Raw genomic sequence first — 14,544 nt, 5'->3', positions numbered from 1 at the left:
AAACCAACACATCTCCATTTGCTTGTAGTCGAACTGCAGTAAATATGAATAAAAGTTTACATTTGATTTTTACTCACGTATTCAGACATGATGTACTAAGTTCCAACTAAGATGAAGCTCAAAACAAAACACATGTTTTTTAATATTGAAAAAGTAAATATATCGTGTTTTTGTCTGAAAAAAATTAATAACATAAAATCATGGAAAAAATCGCGTAATTCATTAATAAATAGAGTATCTGTCATTCACTTTTCCCGCTACTAGGAACAAAAAGCTTTAATGATACAGGTATATAAACTCGCACAATTGAAAATAAAGTCATTTATGATATGTATTTTATTTTTAAATAAATCTTTTACTGAGAAAATATAAAAATTTATGATGACAAGTCTTTTGAAGTATCCATCAAACTTTCAAACGTAGTATGTGAAACATGGCCTAAATTTGAGATTTGAGCCCTTGGAACGTTGAAAAAAAAAGAGAGTAGGAGCTGACATTATTTTATTTTTTTAAGTGGAATGTAAGCAATAAGGTGGAGGCGTTAGACATTGTCATATTGCTAATTATGGATAGTTAATTAATATAATTTTAAGGAATTAAAATTTTCCTCAATAATAAAGATAAGAACTTTTAGTTTTCATTCAGTCGTTTTTTTAAAAGGATTTCTTCTTTATTATTTTACATGTTTCCTATTATGTAGATAGAATTTTTTTTTCTTTTCATAATTTGTGTTTCCTACATTTTTGAGAAGTTCTTTAAATTTTGCACTTCCCTTAGTAACAGTTTTATTCTGAAATTGATAGTTGATCTACAAAGTGACTGCCAAATCGCTAATGTCTACAAAACATATTTTTTTCTACACTTTACGGTATATAAGGATTCGATTGAAACAGTATTATGTTGATCATTTCAACTCTATGAAACCATGGTGATCAGCATTGCGATACGTAGACCATCGATATCTTAATATTTTGACACTCATTGGAATCATCGAAGCCAGGACCTCTAGCATGGTAGCTAAATGCGCTAACCATTACACTATGAAGAAAATCAAAATAAACAGACCTATCTAATAATAAAAGTGAAGTTCTAGTGATTCAAGAACAATGTTTCTGAATTGGTTCATCAATATAAAACTTCCAAGAATTTGAGTAATTGGTTGTCAATAATGGGTACAACTGGTGAATGTTACATGTGTGTAAAGTGATCACTTAAACTAGCCTATGACGGTCGTCAGCCCCGTAAATGCCCAGACTTCCATATTCTTCTTCATCTTTGATGAGATGTCAAAAGTTATAATGAAAATTAACTCCTATAATTGGAGATGATCCATATTTGTGAACAAGTATTTGGACACACTCAAAATGTTGATAATAATAGTATCTTGTCGAGGAAATGCAAAAATAAATATTTTTAAAAAAAATATTGTAATAAAAACAAAGTTGGTCCTTTAATTATCCTGATTATTTATACATTCCTGAATTGGTTGTTTATTTTTTTCTACAGCCTGTATAACCCGTGCTGTAACGGGGGTTCATATTTTATAACCGCGAAATAATAATTTTGTGAGTGTAAACACAATAATATCCGCGGAGAATGTTTTAATTAAAACAAAATTTAATGTTCCCGTAATTACTAATTAAAGCGGAACATTGTTTTATGAAGAGAGAATTGTGCTGAGAATGAAAAAATCATAAAAAAGCAATAACCACACAATTAGCAATAAAAATGGACGTAAAAAGGACAGTTTGTAAACAAATAAAGGTTGTTTACGGCGAACAAGTGATCGCTGGAACATTTCAACGTCAATTCTTAATTATTATATAATTTCGATAGTGTGATAGAGGTCTTTTAAAATATCATTATATTAACAATCTCCTTATCATTCATCGTTTAATTTGTATAATACCATTTTTAAAGTTTACGATGAATGATAAGGAAAGTGTTATATTACCATACCATAAAGTTGACAATGCTTTTAAAATACAAAATATATCATTGGAACAATAGTGACCGATAGTTGACATCTCATCAAAGATGAAGGAGAATATGGAAGTCTGGGCATTCACGGGGTTGACGACCGTCATAGGCTGGTTTAAGTGATCACTAGTGATACCAGTGTAACATTCACCAATTCTATTATTATTGACAATCACACTACACAAATTCTTGGAAGTCCTATGTTTTAACCAATTTTGAAACATTGTTCTTGAATCACTAGAACTTCACTTGAGACATCTATCACTCTGATAGTGTCTCTAAGTCTTTTTTGTGGTGGTTTTCATACCACTTACAAGCTATTGATTGATGATCTTCGTAACTGGTATACGAATTCTGTAATTAAATAAGTCTACCATTTTGTTACTCGTGTATTTTCGGCACAATTTGACAAAACCCAAATAAGGTAAAACGGAATCGGAAATACAAATCGGTAGTCATGAATATTCGCAGCATTTTGAGTGTGTCCAAATACTTATTCAAAATTCTGGGTTTTCTTCACATAAGAGTTATGTTTACATATTGACATCACAACATAGATGAAAAATAAACTCTAAGTATTAACAGGATTATGACCTGTCAAAAGCTAGTCAAATGATCATATTAAACACGTGCAACATTCACTATGCTACCCATGATTGACAACAACACTACTGATTTTTTTTATAACTCCTACATACACTTATACCATAAATCGCAATACGCTACGTGTGAATTCAGTGAAGCCATCTATGGTTGGATTGAAAAAACTTTTATTTAGCAGAGAGAGACCTTTTTATTGCTCTGTAAATACCAAGGCTTTTTTTTGGATTTTTGAGATGTCAAAATGTAAAAAAAGCCTTGATTTATGAACAAATTTTTGGATACACTCAAAACGTTATAAAATATTTATGGTCATAATGAGAATACAAATATTTCTCTTTGAAAATATATAATTATGTGAATGATTGACATCATTAAGGAAATTTACTTTGTTTTTTTTGACTGATCGTTTTCAACATAATTTATTTAAAATTGCGTTTACAATCTTTTACATATTTTTTTCCCTTCTGGTTATCAAATTTTTATAATAAAAATGTAACTTTGTTTTAAAATCACTTGTGTGATTTTAAATTAAGCTACATTTCATTATAAAATGGAAAATAGCAAAACTAGTGCTTCAAATATATATTATAATTTTTTTAACTTAATATGACTCAAAATTAGCAAAGCTATACCCGCCTTACTGAATGTTGAGTACGCTAAACGTTTCCCTCAGTCATTCAATAAGTGTTCCCAACAAGTAGTCGAACATGACATGTTCGTAGTAGACAGCCAAACGTGCCAATCATAACACTAAAGCTTCAAAATAAAAACATATTTCCGTCGCTCCCACATAGAAAATGAATTAGTAATAAAAATCAAAAAACAACGCGACGAAATGTCGTTAGAGGAGAACAGAACAAAATAATAACACAAACACAAAATGTGATTAATTCCAAACACTCTGTCATCGCAGATTTATTCTCCCGGGACATATTTTTACAGTGTGGAACAAGGCCTCGGTAATATACCGTAGTCCTCACACAGTGCTCCGCAAAGTGTGTGCCGCGGCACACTGGTGTACCGTGGTGATTAGTTGGTGTGTCGCGGAAAAAACGTCTAGTTTTGTGAAGATAACACACCTAATAATAGCCAGCCTATGACGATCGTCAGCCCCGTAAATGCCCGGACTTCCATATTCGTCTTCATCTTTAATGAGATGTCAAAAAATAACACCTAGAAATAGCTTAAAGCTATGAAAGCTAGGTGCTTTGTTGCGCGAAGAGCGTGCGAATTGGGATTTCCGACTCAGACTAACATTAAATAATAAATAAAGAAAACGCCCGAGGACGATCAAGATAGAGGTGAGAGCAACCTTGTCAACAATTTCTCCAAATTTGTATCGCCTGTACTCAGCTAGCAGGCTCACATTTCGCATTACACATCATAAGTTATAAATGTTTTCGGATTGTATTATTTTAATAATTAATCAATATTAAATAAACTTCTTAGTTTGGCAGGTGCACCTTGAACAGAAAAAGTTTGCGAAACACTGTCCTAACAGACCGGACCCGTCTCTTCAGCATCTCCCGGTCTGGAGTTAAGCTTAAGTAGTCTATTAAACTGATATCATCCACAAATTGCTTCCATAACGGGAACAAGAACCATTTTTTAATACGCTTTCATTAATTCAACCAAAAAATACAGCCCCAGCGCCAAGGGATGGTTTGAAGGTAGTGTGTACAACCCCTTGAGGACCGGCGAAAAACACTACAACGTTCCTACCTGTATTTTTTTCGTGCAATTTTAATGATGTTTTCTTGATGAATTCTAAGAAGTTTATGTGTATCAAAGGAATTTTCTTAATATCCGTGGGACGAAGATATTTCCTTAAATCAAATGTTCGAGAACAATCAATTAATAATAGAATAATATGAATAATCAATGGGTGAAATTTGAAGTGCATAAATTTAACTGTCCTAATATGTAAAAATAAATTCGAAATAATTATTATCGATGATAGAGTGAACATCTATATTCTTTTGAGAAACAAATACGACTTCAACAATACAATACTGCATATATATAAAAAATGTAATGCCAATATTTGGAAGAAAAATTATACTGATAATGTACATATAAAAGGATCACATAACTACAGGTCGTAAACCCGATGAATGCCAAAGACTTTTTTATCATCTTCACACAAAAATATGTTGTGTCTTTGTTGAGGTACCAATTTTATAACACTTTGTAAAAATTATCATTCATCGTTCGTTTTGTGTAATACCAATTAAAAAGTACTTCACGACTGTTGGTTTTCGAATAATCGCTCCATCTTTAAGTCAACTGTAGTAGTCTACAGATAACCTGATGGTGGAATCGTTTTTCCAAAATCGGTATTCGTGAAGTAGAGTTTTTAAGTGGTATTCCACAAAGTGAGCGATGAATGATAAGGAGAGTGTTTTACTATATTACTATACAAAAAAGTTTACAATGCTTATAAAATACAAAACCAATTTTATACTTTTTGTGGAATATGGATTGTCAGTATAAGAGTAATGACCATTTTTCAATATCAAAGATATTTGATGATATTTGATGATGGTGAATCTTAGTCTCAAACAACTTTAATTTTGAAGCCGAATCGTCTTGTCTTGTTCAATTTTAATTACGGAAAAAAAAACATTTCTGATAGAAGTTGAATTTGAGTTCTGAAGCGGTTAGCGCAAGGTCCTGGCGCCTCTCCGCTGACGGCGACGTATTAAAAATTCTTTATGGAAATATTAAATCACAATTTATGGAATACTTGTAAAAATTGCGAACATGTCCTGAAATACATTTGCGGTATCTGATCATACGACTTTATGCCCCCAAATCGCTAGCGCTTTATGGATACATGAATTTTTATACCCGGCGCATTTATTCCCCACTAAAACATACCCGCAGATTATTTCTTTATTATTATTTTATCGCAAACACAACTGTCGACTTATCGGAGCGGGCTTAAAATGATGGATGATATCTAAATGAAGATTATTTATTTAAAAATCTGTTTTATGAATTACAAAATTACGAAACACAGTACCTACAATGAGATTGCTAGTTATATTATATTTTAAATAATTTCACCCGGGTGTATAAAATGGAAATATGAAAACACATTACCTATGTAAACAGTTGATCTTACTAACTAACCATTAAACCGCTTCTCCGCATAGGTAAGCAGATAGAACGCTAAACTACTCTGTCTTTGTAAAAATCAACGAACAAGTCAATACCTCGACTCGTCATTCTAATGCGGTGCCTCAAGCACCACTTTGGGGTGAAAAGGATTTTAAAAAATTGGAACATACATGAATATGGAAGAGGCGAAGATTACTTGCAAAGATAAAGTAGTGTGGCGGTCTATCCTCTCTACCTACCCCAGTGGAAATGTTTGGTTGGTTAGTTTATTGTGCGTGATGTTTGGTTAATTAGTTTATAAAGTTTTAGAGACTTTTTTTTATTATAATTATTTTCTGTAACTAACTCTGAAAACTATTACCCAATTTATTTTAATTATATTTTTTTAACATTATTTTGTAATTTAACTAGTAAATTTATAGAAATTGAAAATTCACAAAAACTATCATTTAAAATACAAATATTTGAAATAAACAGATAAGTTCCTTTCTGAGTACCAGAGCTTCTTTTCTGCTTTTCTGAAGAGGTATTGCGTTAAAAGTAATATACTCATATGTATACTCATATGTAATATTTTCCGTTAGTAGTTTGATAATAATCCATGTATGTATAATGAATGTAAATACTTCAATTTTTGAATATTTTATGATATTTATCATTATTTTCTGTAAAATACAAATAGAAAAAGAAAAGATTACACTCATTGAAAAGCTTAATTCTAAAAATAGTTTTTCAAATGTAGTTACAATATAATGAAGAATTTATGCGGTGTATAAACCTATTTAAAGCTGAGTAAAGCTGTTCGTTCCCCAGCACTCTCATCCCCCGTGGAACGACTGGGTACATTACACATACACGAAAGTATTTACAGCAATATGTAAATGAGTTACAACAAAGAGGGTAGAATTTTGAAAATGCTCTAATGGTCAGTAATTTCTCGAGCCGCAGTGGAATGATAATATTACCAGCAGGAAAAAGGACAGCCGTGTTGTTGTTTCGGTATTAATTTAATAGGAAGATATAAAAATGAGGATTGTTTGCAACACAAAAAGTTGCCATTATAAATTGGACATATTCAGCAATGTGATCATTATTTTTACTCCAAACGCGTTAATAAACAACAGTAATACACTTTTAAAATGTTTTTCGTCCACAAATCTTGATTGTCGAAGATGACTAATACATTTGAACATGTTTTTGGATTTTCTTTTAAATGATATGTATTTTTTAAAATTGATTTACAGTTAAAATTATCGTTACTTAGTGCAAGGTAAATTTTATTTATGAATGGGATAATTTATGTAGCGACTTTTTCGTGAGAAATCACCTCAAAGGCGCTTAAAAATTTACAGTAATTTTAACATTTAAATCGACATAACTACAAACGTATTCTTCACATCAATGTATAAATATAATAATAATACTTTGAGAAATTAAAATTAAAATTTCTTTATAACCACTTTATTGAGTTGTTAACCACGTTTTAGTTTAATTTTTTTTAAATGTGCTACAAAGTATCTGCAATAAATATTAAAGAAAAAATAAGAGTAATGTATTTTTACTGTTATTAATAATAATAGCATTTACTTTGTGGTTAGTCATTTCAACCGATTTACAAAAAAATAAGTAAATACCACTCATCTAGATTTTAATCAAACTTTTTCGTGACGTGCTTTTCCCTTCATCAGGACAATACTTAACGTCACAACTATAGCACTATACACACTGACTACACCATTAGACTAAGATCTCGGTGAGTGATTGTATACTAGCTAAACTGGCAGTACACATCGGAGTCCTGGTTCCAAACCTAATGTATGGAAGCGAAGCATAGAGTTGGCAAAAACATTATGAAAATGGACTAAATCCATTCGAAATGCGATCTCTAAGACGAATGCGCGGCAAAAAAGGAATAATAGATATTCATTGAAATAAGGAAAAAATGCAATTCTGACAAAAGCATTATCGTTAAAATTAAGCGAGGTGTGTTGAGATGGTTTTAACATATGAAATGAATGAGTAATGTGAATATATTTAGAAAAAGGAGCAGAGGAAGACCGAGGAAAACTTGGTGTGATTAGGTATGTCTAAAAAAACTTGAAACCGGCCGGGTCAGGAGTCGAAATAATCGGCAAGTAGATATGTATGAGGAGATACACGAATGTGGAAGAGGCTAAGTTTTATGGCGTTCTATCTGCCTGACCCTGCGGAGAAACGGCGTAATTCTTAGTTAGTTACTTTAGTATCTTCCCCTAATATTCATCACACATTTTAATAAATAAAATAAATATAAAGGCATATCTTTAATAGATACTTCACACATCAATATGTGGAATTGTATTTTTTCTTAGTACGATACCCGTTTTAAAATCTGCAAAAATATTAATCGTTTAAAAAGAAAACAGTTTCCAGTAAATTTTCTATTCATTTTGAAGACTATAACTTTATTTACTGCGGCGCTCGCTGTGACTAAATCGTTAACTTTTCATTTGGGGTTATAAAAACGTTAATATCAAATTTATTTTCTTTTAAGTAAAATCGGTCTCCTTTATGACGTCATCGTGTACCTTTTATTTCATAGGAAGCGTTTTTTTCTCTCATGTTGTCCACTTTCTCCTGAAACTATTATTTTAACCCCGCGAATGCGAGAAACGTAAAAACAAGATTTTCTTAATCTAAAATAATGTTTCAACATTTTGAGTGTGTCCAAATACTTGTTCACAAATCTAGATTATCTCTAATTATAAGGATTATTCTTTTTATATTTTTTTGTCATCTCAACATTAAGAATATGGGATTCTGAGCATTAACGGAGCTTACAACCTTCATAGGCTGCTTTAAGTGATCACTTTACACACGTGTAACATTCGCCATGGTCGACAACCACACTACTTAAATTCTTTTGGACTTCTTTATAAATTGTTTCAAATTCGAAACATAGTACTTGAATCGCTATAATTTCACTAGAGACGAGACATCTATGGTGAGATGAAATCATATATTTATCCAGGATTCAGACCTCACTTACAAATGAAAGAGTTTCTGCTCAATTAAAAGCTTCTTTCTCACCTTAGATGTCTCTAGAGATATTCTAGTGATGCAAGCACTATATTTCGAATTTGAAACAATGTATTTAGAAGTTCCAATATTTTGAGTAGTGTGGTTGTCAGTTATTGGTAGAATTGGTGAATGTTACACGTGTGTAAAGTTATCACTTAACCAAGCCTATGACGGTAAAATATACCTTATAAATGCCTAGACCTCCATATCTACCTTCATCTATGTTGAGATGTTAAAAATGTATAAAAAAATATACTAGTCGTAAATAAAAATACCACTCATTGAAGTGGTATATTCAAGTGTTTAATTTTAATAAAAAAATTTTTTTTTAAGTATTCTTATCATTTGATTTGCCATTGACTTTGTGGAAAAACACGTGTTCTGAGCAATGACCAAATGCTGAGAAGTTCCTAATCGGCCCACATTAGATTATCCTTCATGTCCCCAAAACAGATTACAATAAAATATATTTTTTAAGTAAGATATAATAAGCAAGTATATAATAAGCAAGTTAAAAAAATGAATGCAGCTCCCATCTGAATAATTATAATAATAATTGCTTTTTTGCAACAAGCCCGCCAATTTATATATACAAATTATGTAGAGCAAAATATTTTCAATTAACAAATTGATATATCACTTGGACACAAATTTATTCAGTACAAAATATTCACGTACAAAACATTCCTATCCAACCAATTAGGTATAAGATAAATCGTTTCAACGCTAGATTTGCATTAGTATGACTGCTGGGCTAGTGGAGTTTTGTTTATCATAAAACTGTCGGAATAATAGGAGAAGTTACATCATAGTTTCGCCGGTGAGCGTCACCCCTACAGCCGCGGCTCGCAGCAGGTTAAGGGTTAAGGTCTCACTCTGGCAGAGAGCGCCCTGTAATCGTAATACAAAATGGCAATTTCACGCGAAATTAACCGGCGGAATACAATTTGTGGAGGGCGCGGGCCCTAAGTGAATTTTATTCAAATTTTTCACCTCCCGTAATAATCCCGGAGCACTCTGTTTACATTGGGTAATATATAAGGACGCATAAATCTCCCGGCTCCTTATCCATTCTTACACGAACGCCACTGCCGCTATACAACGGTGGCCGAGAATCTCAAACGGTTCGCGAAATGACCAACTATTTAGTTTCTGATATTAATTTGTACGTTGCACTCTCAAATTTGAATATTTTAACATTTCCTCGAGTGGTCTTGGGAGGCTTTGAAATATGGCACCTTACAAGGGCCCAGAACAGCCACTAGTTTGAAGATACACATCTACGATGAACCTTAGGCTGTTTGACATTATGAGGAACGATAATATAAGGTAACTCATGGTCACAACTGTCACCAAGAAAAGATGACTTGCTAAACACAACACTTGTAAAAACAAGGCATTAGGATTTTGCTCTGGCCCTTTACTGCTGACAATTCATCAGCAGTTCTTGGAAAACATTTAATAAGATCTGACTTGAAAGGATGCAAAAGAGTTGGCAGCTGACAGGAGAACTTGATTTTGGACTCGATGTGCATAGCATAGGAAGCAAATATGTATTTTATCAAGTAATTTATTACTTCCTTATTTTATATCTTAGATTTTAAAAATCGATTTGATTGATTCAGCAAAACCAAAGCGTTACAATTACCGTCTTATCGAAATCCGGTTTTCTCTTGATAATTCCTAAAACCAAGATCTATTACACTATAATTTTTATCTGACTTCTAATTTCATTTCCCAAAAAGAATAAAACAGTCAAAGTTCTGTGCTCCTTATCCTTGGATCTATATAGGATAGAATATATTTCACTGTTTAAAAATGAAGTGCGTGAAGGAGCTTTGTGTGAAAGGTAAAATTAATATAAAGGATAAGAAATGGTTGAAAAGAAGAATAACAAAAGTAGCAAGATACTCGTGTTTGTATACTCGTAGAAATCGTGTGTAAGTAATTGTTTATTACAAGCCACTAGAAAATATGCGTGTCCTCTGAGGTAAATAAATGATGTTTTGATAAAAATTCATTTGATACAACATATTATATGAAAAAAAGTAAAAATACAATATTGAAATATATTTGAAATGTACACACGTGTATATGTACATATCCTAAGCGACGAACGATTATCCCGTTGTTCGTAGTACACACAAAGCATTTTTCACATGACGTGGCGTGAATAGACTGGTCAGCTGACCCTAAACTTACGCTTAAATAAACGTAAATACGCCAACGTATCAACAATTTTATTTTATTTTTATACAAACTTATAACTTGCATCGCACATACGGGTAAATGGTAGAATTGTAAAAGTTTAATTTTTGTTGCAAATAATAATTATAAAAATTGCAATCTTGTGCCAACGAACTCGTGCAAGACAATCAGCGTGGAGCAACTACGAAATTTACTTGAGCTTTTTGGTATTTTTAGTCAGGCAGAGGGCGTGGCGGTAGGCAAAGAGAATAGAATTTCAAACCAATCAATTGTTTTCGAAAACAATCTTCGCCTCTTTCACCAAGCCTGATCACTTTCAAGTTTTATATTTAAATACTTGAACACATTCGTCTCATAAATTTGTAACACTGATTTATTAATTATTAATAACTTTGTATTTTTTTTTAATTTTACTAATTTACAAAAAAAAAACATACGAATATAGTAATCATAAAAATGTACATAAATTGAGTCTCTGATTCATAAAGTATTTTTCAGTTATTTATTTTTTAAAACTTACTAACGTTCCATTGAGCCGTAGGTAGAGAGGATAAAACACTGCAGCACTTTGTCTTTGCAAGTTTTTATCATTGCATAATTCATCTTTTAAATGCATGCATTTTTCTTACAAACCCGTTAATTATTCCAACTCCTAACCTTTCCTCAGCTTTCACTTTCAACTACACTCGCCTCAAAGATTAATATCGCCATTTTTTCTTAATCGTGTCCAAAACATACTTTAATAAAAATATAATCAATTATGCTTATTTCAGCCTTGTACCTTTTTTTACCTTTTGAGCATCTATCATGTAGTCGCATTTCATTTGCATTCGATCATCTTACCCATATTTTTTCCCCAACTTCAAGATTCACTTTCATATATCATATTTAGTACCATGACTAGTTACCTTCCACTGTAAGATATTCTTAAAACTGATTTCATATTTATGACATTTTTATATTTTCATCATTCAGCCCTTTTTCGACGTTTTAATTAACATTTTTATCCATAGAAAACATACTTCCCAAACACGCAAAACCATCTGACGATTCGAAAATTTTACTCTTTAAATAAAAATACTAATATCAACATAAATCCCTCTAAAAATTCTTATTGTATTGTAATTGAAAGTTTTCATTGCGTAATCATTTTTCTTTCTCATACAATACTTTTATCTTACAACCACTGTGTTTTAAATTATGAATTCATACGTCGTATTTAATATAAACATAAATTATTAAATTATCAAAAAATATCAAATCTCGTTTACAAAAACTTCCTTGTCGTTATCCTCTAATAATCGCGAGAATAACGCGCCAATCCATTTTCTTTGATCCAAATAATAATTTTAACAAATTCAAAAGGAGCAAATTTTACACCCTCTAATTCTCTCCAACCTTTAAATTAATTACAGGCACTACTTCCTTTAAATTATGTTTGAGAGTTGAGTTAAAGAAAAGTGGAGTAAAGTTTGAGAATGGCGTCTCGACTCTGAGGTCTCGAGATCTGATATACACACTTAGCATTATTAATGTAGGCCCCTTTGTCACTCGAAATGAAACTTTAAAATTTAAAACCGAGAATAAATCCCTCACAATTAAATTCTTCACTAAGAGCATAATATACATTTTATTTTACATTCTCTCAAATCCAATTCACGCGGAGCCTTCTAGTTTGGTGACCTTTTTATGCTAAGGTAAATGTAATCTGAAATTCTATTTGCAAACTGCCTTAGCCATACTTTTTTGCAGCCGGAACGATCATTTATTGTTTATTATAATAATTTAACAATTTATGGTAATAATATTTAATTTCAAATTAATACATACATTGAAATGGAGTTCTACAAATTAAACGCCAAATCAATAAATAAAATATTACTACTGTGTAAAAAAAAAATTATGGTGTAATAGAATAGAATTTTAGATGTTCATTGATATTGATATATACGTTAAAAATATATTAAGTATTCTTTATTTTCAGAACTTACTAATACAAAAAAAGGTATTCTTAATTTATGAGTAGAGCCAACATATTTGAAAAATTTAATTGTGTTTACTAATTATATCCACAATTATAAAACTGTACAAAAGATTACCATATTGAACTTATATAAAAAATCATAATTTTAAATCTTTAAGCGAAATTACCATGTAAAAAAATCATATTCTCGAAAACGCAGAATCTACAAACGGTTAAAAATGTATTTTCATTTGCTAGAAAGTTGTTTGAATTTTAACAAAAATATATTTTTTGTTGTATTGATATTAAAGAACAATTATTATCTTAATCCTTGTTATTAGAAAAAAATGTTTAATCATGGGATAGAAGTGTTAAATACGAGTGTAAGATAATATACACACATAATTAAAATGTTTTTTATCTGAGAGAAAACAAAATACCAAAAAAAAATTACAAAGTTATCAGTCTTTCGGTTAAGATAATTGAATGTAGCTGTAGAACTTTAGGTAAAGAGTTTATGGAAAAGTTTATAATGGGGAAATCGATTTTAGGATAAAGAGAACAGAACAACTATAGTTGTGTTACATATACGCACTAGTACAATAATGTTTAAATCCGTTGAAAAAAAATTCTGGAACTGTTCTCCTTTCAACAACATCATATATCAAAAATCGTCAATTTTCAGTTGTGCTTGTTTTCGGAATGCCCAAAAATGTACTGTATCTCAGCAAAAGCGGCATATTTTCAACTTAATATTTACCCGCTACAGGGCAGAAAGTGTTGTTTTTGCATTTTGAAGAAAAAATGTTATTTAATTGTTTTACTAAATATTTTTCAAATGGAGAAAAAAATAAGCTTTTATTTAAAAAGATCTGTTGCATAGTAAAATGTTCAATAAGTGGCTCGATATTTATTTTTAATACATTTCACTATAATTTTAAACTTTAAAACGATCTCCTGAAAAATCAAGTTTTTTGGTATATGACGTTGAAAGGAGTGAAAGACATGTTACCATTTATACTAAAATTCATTGATATCAATTAATACAGTGTATTTTTCAGACAAATATATGTATCTACAATAGTAGAAGATACAAAACGATCCTTATTTTTTAAAGGCATTGTCGTCGGACAAGTGAAATATTTCCATAGTAAAATATCTGCTGGATACGTTTATCTTTTCTGTTCAGGTTTAAAAATGCAGGACAATTACATAATGGTGCAGCCACAGGGAAGATTCAGTACTGGATTTAAAGAAATATGACGGTTTAGGATTCCTTACACACCCCTTAAAACGGTCTGCACGATCAGCGTATATTTCAGGAATATCTTATTATATTTATATCCAGAAACGCCGTTAAACAGGGTTGAAACAAATGTTTACCTTTCATCGAAATATTTATATGTGTATGTTTTAACAATGCTTCAGGGTTAGTTTGGCTTAGTTATCTTTTTCGTCGAAATATGATTTGGAAATTAATCGCGTAAATGTTCTCCATTTTTAACATTTATGCCAAATGATACAATATTTAAAAAAAACGTCTTTGAAATATTACCCTTTCCAACATTTTGAGTGTGTCCAAATACTTGTTCACAAAATCTGGATTA

Source organism: Brachycentrus maculatus, unplaced genomic scaffold (assembly GCF_059751285.1).
Source record: "Brachycentrus maculatus isolate JH-2025_06_01 unplaced genomic scaffold, ASM5975128v1 h1tg000222l, whole genome shotgun sequence".
Taxonomy (NCBI): Eukaryota; Metazoa; Arthropoda; class Insecta; order Trichoptera; family Brachycentridae; genus Brachycentrus; species Brachycentrus maculatus.
The sequence above is the reverse complement of the archived record's forward strand: the minus strand, read 5'-3'. Positions refer to the sequence as shown.